The sequence below is a fragment of the Coregonus clupeaformis genome, chromosome 31, assembly GCF_020615455.1.
Source record: "Coregonus clupeaformis isolate EN_2021a chromosome 31, ASM2061545v1, whole genome shotgun sequence".
NCBI classification, from domain to species: Eukaryota; Metazoa; Chordata; class Actinopteri; order Salmoniformes; family Salmonidae; genus Coregonus; species Coregonus clupeaformis.
In genome coordinates this window covers 34,654,573-34,660,920 of record NC_059222.1, presented here as the reverse complement: position 1 = coordinate 34,660,920, position 6,348 = coordinate 34,654,573, and the positions used below count along the sequence as shown (strand labels likewise).

Below are 6,348 nucleotides of genomic sequence, written 5' to 3'. Positions count from 1 at the left end.
GGGAAACAATGAGTCCCAGACAGTTTGAAATAGAACATTCCAGAGGGGGGCATCGTTTACTAGGCTACCTACATTATTGGGACCATGGTTATCAATGGTTATTGGTTATTTACCAGGTAACAAGTGAAAACGAAACAAGGACTGAAGTAATAGACTCCTTATTCTTCTCAACTAGAGATTGAAATAAATGGTGTTTCTTTGAAGAGATGGGCCTGGCTGACATGACAAATACATTCAAGGGGAAAGGATCCACAGACACTGCACATCTCTTTATTTACAATGCTGGCTGCCATCGTTAACACACACACAGGACATTGAATGCTACCTGAATTGACTCAGAAAAGTAACATAAGTAGGCCTACAGTATCACAGCGAGGTTAAACAGGTTTACTATAGGCAGGGTGTGGCTCAACAGGCAGTATGCATCCCAAAGGGCACCCTCTTCCCTATTACTTCTCCCTGTACCATGTATATGGAATAGGGTGCCCTTTGGAACAAATTCCATCTATTGATGAAGCCACCTGAAATCAATGGCTGCATGCCAATTGTCCATCTCCCTCTTCATGGATTTCCAAGCGTTGGATAGGTGTAAGCTTTGGCTTTAACTTCTTTGCACCATTGTTAAATCCCTGAGATGAGAAGAAATGTGTAAGTCCACACTTTGGGAGGTCAGTGGATATGCACCCAATGTTAATGGCCACACACCTTTGAGTCATTAGTAAAAAGATAAATATATTCTATAAAAGGACAAATAATTGACACAAGTTGTTGCAGTAGTAGGTAAGACAATGGATCCAGAGCCGTATAGGTTAATTATGGACTTTAAAGTAACAGGCAGGTAACAGGTAGAGGGGGGCCAGGTGTGATTGGGCCAGGCAAGTCCAGGTGTCAGGCCAGGGTGTCCTCAGTCATGTTCCAAGAGCCTCAGGCCCTCTGGAAGGGGAGACAGAGAGAAAATATGAAGTTTAGTGAGAGCATGGCTTAGACCATAGTACACCACATGCACTGTGGACACTGGATAATATGACTAACACACACACTAGTTTGACCTCGCTGTGAAACTGTTGGACTACTTACACTACATGGACAAAGGTATATGGACACCTACTCGTCGAACATCTCATTCCAAAATCATGGGCATTAATATGGAGTTGGTCCCCCCTTTGCTGCTATAACAGCCTCCACTCTTCTGGGAAGGCTTTCCACTATATGTTGGAACAACACCTGTTTAACCTCGCTGTGATACTGTAGGCCTACTTACGTTACTTTTGAGTCAATTCAGGTAGCATTCAATGTCCTGCATTTTTGTTAACCATGGCAGCCAGCATTGTAAATAAATATAGAGCTGTGCAGAAAGATAATCAGCCTCTGCTCCCCTTAATGTATTTTTCATTTACATTTTAGTCATTTAGCAGACGCTCTTATCCAGAGCAACTTACAGTTAGTGAGTGCATACATTATTTTTTTTATTTTTTTATACTGGCCCCCCATGGGAAACGAACCCACAACCTTGGCGTTGCAAACGCCATGCTCTACCAACTGAGCCAAGTCCCTGCCAGCCATTCCCTCCCCTACCCTGGACGACACTGGGCCAATTGTGCGCCGCCCCATGGGTCTCCCGGTCGCGGCCGGCTACGACAGAGCCTGGATTCGAACCAGGATCTCTAGTGGCACAGCTAGCACTGCGATGCAGTGCCTTAGACCACTGCGCCACTCGGGAGACGTGTCAGCAAGGCCCATCTTTTCAAAGAAAACAACTGAATTATATCTCTATTTGCCCAAAATAAGTAGTTTTGTTGTGATTGCAAGAAAATCCTAACAATTCAGGTAAAGAGCCACAGTCAGGCAGAAAAAATCTGAATGTTCTATCATAAAGTGAGAACAATTAGTTTACGTGGCTGATATGGCTGCTACTTAGAAATACTATGACAGTAAATTAATAGATGACATTCACTGCTATAAAGCTGTCTCCAATATAATCGCATAGTTTACACAGACCCACCGCGGACATTTGACAAATACATCTCCTTGTGAAAATGACTCCCATGGTCTGTTTTGTCAACAAACTCAATGTATTCCAAATACTGGTGGTAACCAAATGATCCCATTAATGTAGGTAGCCTAGTAAACGATGCCCCCTCTGGAATGTTCTATTGCGAACTGTCTGGGACCCAGAGGGGTTGGGTTAAATGCGGCAGACACACTTCGTTTAAATGCATTCAGTTGTGCAACTTTATATGTATTTATTTGTATTCAATCTTTATTTAACTAGGCAAGTCACTTAAGAACAAATTATCATGTACAATGACGGCCTACCAAAAGGCCTCCTGCGGGGACCGGGGCTGGGATTAAAAATACAATTAAAATATAGGACAAAACACACTCCACGACGAGACACCACAACACTACATAAAGAAAGACCTAAGACAACAACATAGCATGGCAGCAACACAACATGGTAGCAGCACAAAACATGCACTCCCTAGGTATCCCCTTTTCCTTCCCTTCGTTGTGGTTTTTCTGTTTACTACTCAAATACATTTTACTTATTAAGTCAGACGAAATTAAATGCAATACACTGGTCTCAAATATATTAGCATAACTAGGCTACACAGAATGAAGGCGGACCATTGTACATTGAGAGGCTTATCTCCAAAATAAAACCTGTCCCTGTCCAACATGGCAAGCTCTGCCCACTTGGGACTGGTTTACGGAGCACTCTTTAAAATAAGCGCTCGTATCGCCGTATTCCAACGGATCGAGATATCTCACCACACCGGAAAATCTGTCTCCAAACGGTGTGTGGGTTTGTTCAGATTGAGGAACGGAACAAAAATGTTTGAGAAATTGCCTTATTTCCCTGCCTAAACTAACTAACTAAAATGCCACTTTGACCCAAATATGAAGTCAGTCGTGTGGGTCACCTACCCCATGTGCTTTCACATAGCTGATGTGATGAAATGTCCCCCTCTTGCACAAATATGCATGTTATTGCTGCTGTGTGGGAAGTTAAGTGAAGAAACTCCCATGTGGGCAAACAATGTCGTACCACCGCTCAACTTTCTATTTCATTATCTGGCCTCTACCTCCTCCTGCTGGTGGCTTAACTGCATCGCACTAATGAAGAGTTTCCTACAGAGCTGTTTGTGCACTTGGGCTTCTAATAGACAGTATATCAGCCTATGATATTTAGTAATATCATGTTAGGTGGCTGCTTCTCTATGTAACATTCACATGTTATATTACTGTTGAACTCATTTAGAAAACCTTCTAGAACATGGGCTGACAGCAGATCGATAATATAGCCTTACCCTCCATAGTTATTTCTTAGAAATAAATTAGTGAACCTAGGTTATTTATATCTCATTGTTCCAGAAGTAACTTTATTGCCAGTTCATATTTTTTTCCTTCTTCTGGTTTAGATCATCCATGAACCAAGAAACCACAGTCTCATACATGTCAGCTAAAAGTGGCATCTGCATGAGCAGAAAGGAAGAGAGAGACTGGGAGAGAGATAGAGAGATTGGCTATACTTAAACTCTTTAACATCATCCTCAGCTCTGGCATATTCCCCAATATTTGGAAACAAGGACTGATCACCCCAATCCACAAAAGTGGAGACAAATTTGACCCTAATAACTACCGTGGGATATGTGTCAACAGCAACCTTGGGAAAATCCTCTGCATTATCATTAACAGCAGACTCGCACAATTCCTCAGCGAAAACAATGTACTGAGCAAATGTCAAATTGGCTTTTTACCAAATTACCGTACGACAGACCACGTATTCACCCTGCACACCCTAATTGAGAAACAAACAAACCAAAACAAAGGCAATGTCTTCTCATGCTTTGTTGATTTCAAAAAAGCTTTCGACTCAATTTGGCATGAGGGCCTGCTATGCAAATTGATGGAAAGTGGTGTTGGGGGGAAAACATACGACATTATAAAATCCATATACACAAACAACAAGTGTGCGGTAAAAATGGGCAAAAAACACACATTTCTTTCCACAGGGCCTGGGGGGTGAGACAGGGATGCAGCTTAAGCCCCACCCTCTTCAACATATTTAGTTGAAGTCGGAAGTTTACATACACCTTAGCCAAATACATTTAAACTCAGTTTTTCACAATTCCTGACATTTAATCTGAGTAATAATTCCCTGTTTTAGGTCAGTTAGGATCACCACTTTATTTTAAGAATGTGAAATGTCAGAATAATAGTACAGAGAATTATTTATTTCATCTTGTATTTCTTTCATCACATTCCCAGTGGGTCAGAAGTTTACATACACTCAATTAGTATTTGGTAGCATTGCCTTTAAATTGTTTAACTTGGGTCAAACGTTTCGGGTAGCCTTCCACAAGCTTCCCACAATAAATTGGGTGAATTTTGGCCCATTCCTCCTGACAGAGCTGGTGTAACTGAGTCAGGTTTGTAGGTCTCCTTGCTCACACACACTTTTTCAGTTCTGCCCACAAATGTTCTATGGGTTTGAGGTCAAGGCTTTGTGATGGCCACTCCAATACCTTGACTTTGTTGTCCTTAAGCCATTTTGCCAGAACTTGCTTGGGGTCATTGTCCATTTGGAAGACCCATTTGCGATCAAGCTTTAACTTCCTGACTGATGTCTTGAGATGTTGCTTCAATATATCCAAATAATTTTCCTTCCTCATGATGCCATCTATTTTGTGAAGTGCACCAGTCCCTCTTGCAACAAAGCACCCCCACAGCATGATGCTGCCACCCCGTGCTTCACGGTTGGGATGGTGTTCTTTGACTTGCAAGCAACCCCCTTTTTCCTCCAAACATAACGATGGTCATTATGGCCAAACAGTTATATTTTTGTTTCATCAGACCAGAGGACATTTCTCCAAAAAGTACGATATTTTTCCCCATCTGCAGTTGCAAACCATAGTCTGGCTTTTTTATGGTGGTTTTGGAGCAGTGGCTTCTTCCTTGCTGAGTGGCCTTTCAGGTTATGTCGATATAGGACTCGTTTTACTGTGGATATAGATACTTTTGTACCCGTTTCCTCCAGCATCTTCACAAGGTCCTTTGCTGTTGTTCTGGGATTGATTTGCACTTTTCGCACCAAAGTACGTTCATCTCTAGGAGACAGAACGCGTCTCCTTCCTGAGCGGTATGACGGCTGCGTGGTCCCATGGTGTTTATACTTGCGTACTATTGTTTGTACAGATGAACGTGGTACCTTCAGGCGTTTGGAAATTGCTCCCAAGGATGAACCAGACTTGTGGAGATCTACAATTTTATTTCTGAGGTCTTGGCTGATTTCTTTTGATTTTCCCATGATGTCAAGCAAAGAGGCATTGAGTTTGAAGGTAGGCCTTGAAATACATCCACAGGTACAACTCCAATTGACTCAAATGATGTCAATTAGAAGCTTCTAAAGCCATGACATCATTTTCTGGAATTTTCCAAGCTGTTTAAAGGCACAGTCAACTTCTGACCCACTGGAATTGTGATTTAGTGAATTATAAGTGAAGTAATCTGTCTGTAAACAATTGTTGGAAAAATTACTTGTGTCATGCACAAAGTAGATGTCCTAACCGACTTGCCAAAATTATAGTTTGTTAACAAGACATTTGTGGAGTGGTTGTAAAACAAGTTTTAATGACACCAACCTAAGTGTATGTTAACTTCAGACTTCAACTGTATATCAACGGATTGGCGAGGGTACTAGAACAGTCTGCAGCACCTGGCCTCAACCTACTGGACTCGGATATCAAATGTCTACTGTTTGCTGATGATCTGGTGCTTCTGTCCCCAACCAAGGAGGGCCTACATCAGCACCTAGATCATCTGCACATATTATGTCAGACCTGGGCCCTGACAGTAAATCTCAGTAAGACAAAAATAATGGTGTTCCAAAAAAGGTCCAGTTGCCAGTACCACGAATACAAATTCCATCTAGACACTGTTGCCCTAGAGCACACAAAAACTATACATACCTCGTCCTAAACATCAGCGTCACAGGTAACTTCCACAAAGCTGTGAACGATCTGAGAGAGAAGGCAAGAAGGGCCTTCTTTGCCATGAAAAGGAACATAAAATTTGACATACCAATTAGGATCTGGCAAAAAAAAAACTTGAATCAATTATAGAACCTATTGCCCTTTATGGTTGTGAGATCTGGGGTCCGCTCATCAACCAAAAATTCAGAAAATGGGACAAACACCAAATTGAGACTCTACATGCAGAATTCTGCAAAAATATCCTCAGTGTACAACGTAAAACACCAAATAATGCATGCAGAGCAGAATTAGGCAAATACCCGCTAATTATCAAAATCCAGAAAAGAGCCGTTAAATTCTACAACCACCTAAA

The 6,348-nt window shown here is 41.8% G+C and overlaps 1 long non-coding RNA gene across 1 annotated transcript; it reads right to left on the bottom strand.

Moving 5' to 3' along the window:
• Window positions 1-251: 251 nt before the first annotated feature.
• Window positions 252-3,040, bottom strand: LOC121540803. Its single transcript, XR_005995550.1, has 2 exons — window positions 2,929-3,040; window positions 252-933 (listed from the first exon to the last, which is right to left on the bottom strand). It is a non-coding gene; the product is annotated as an uncharacterized LOC121540803 (long non-coding RNA).
• Between the last annotated feature and the right edge of the window lie 3,308 nt (window positions 3,041-6,348).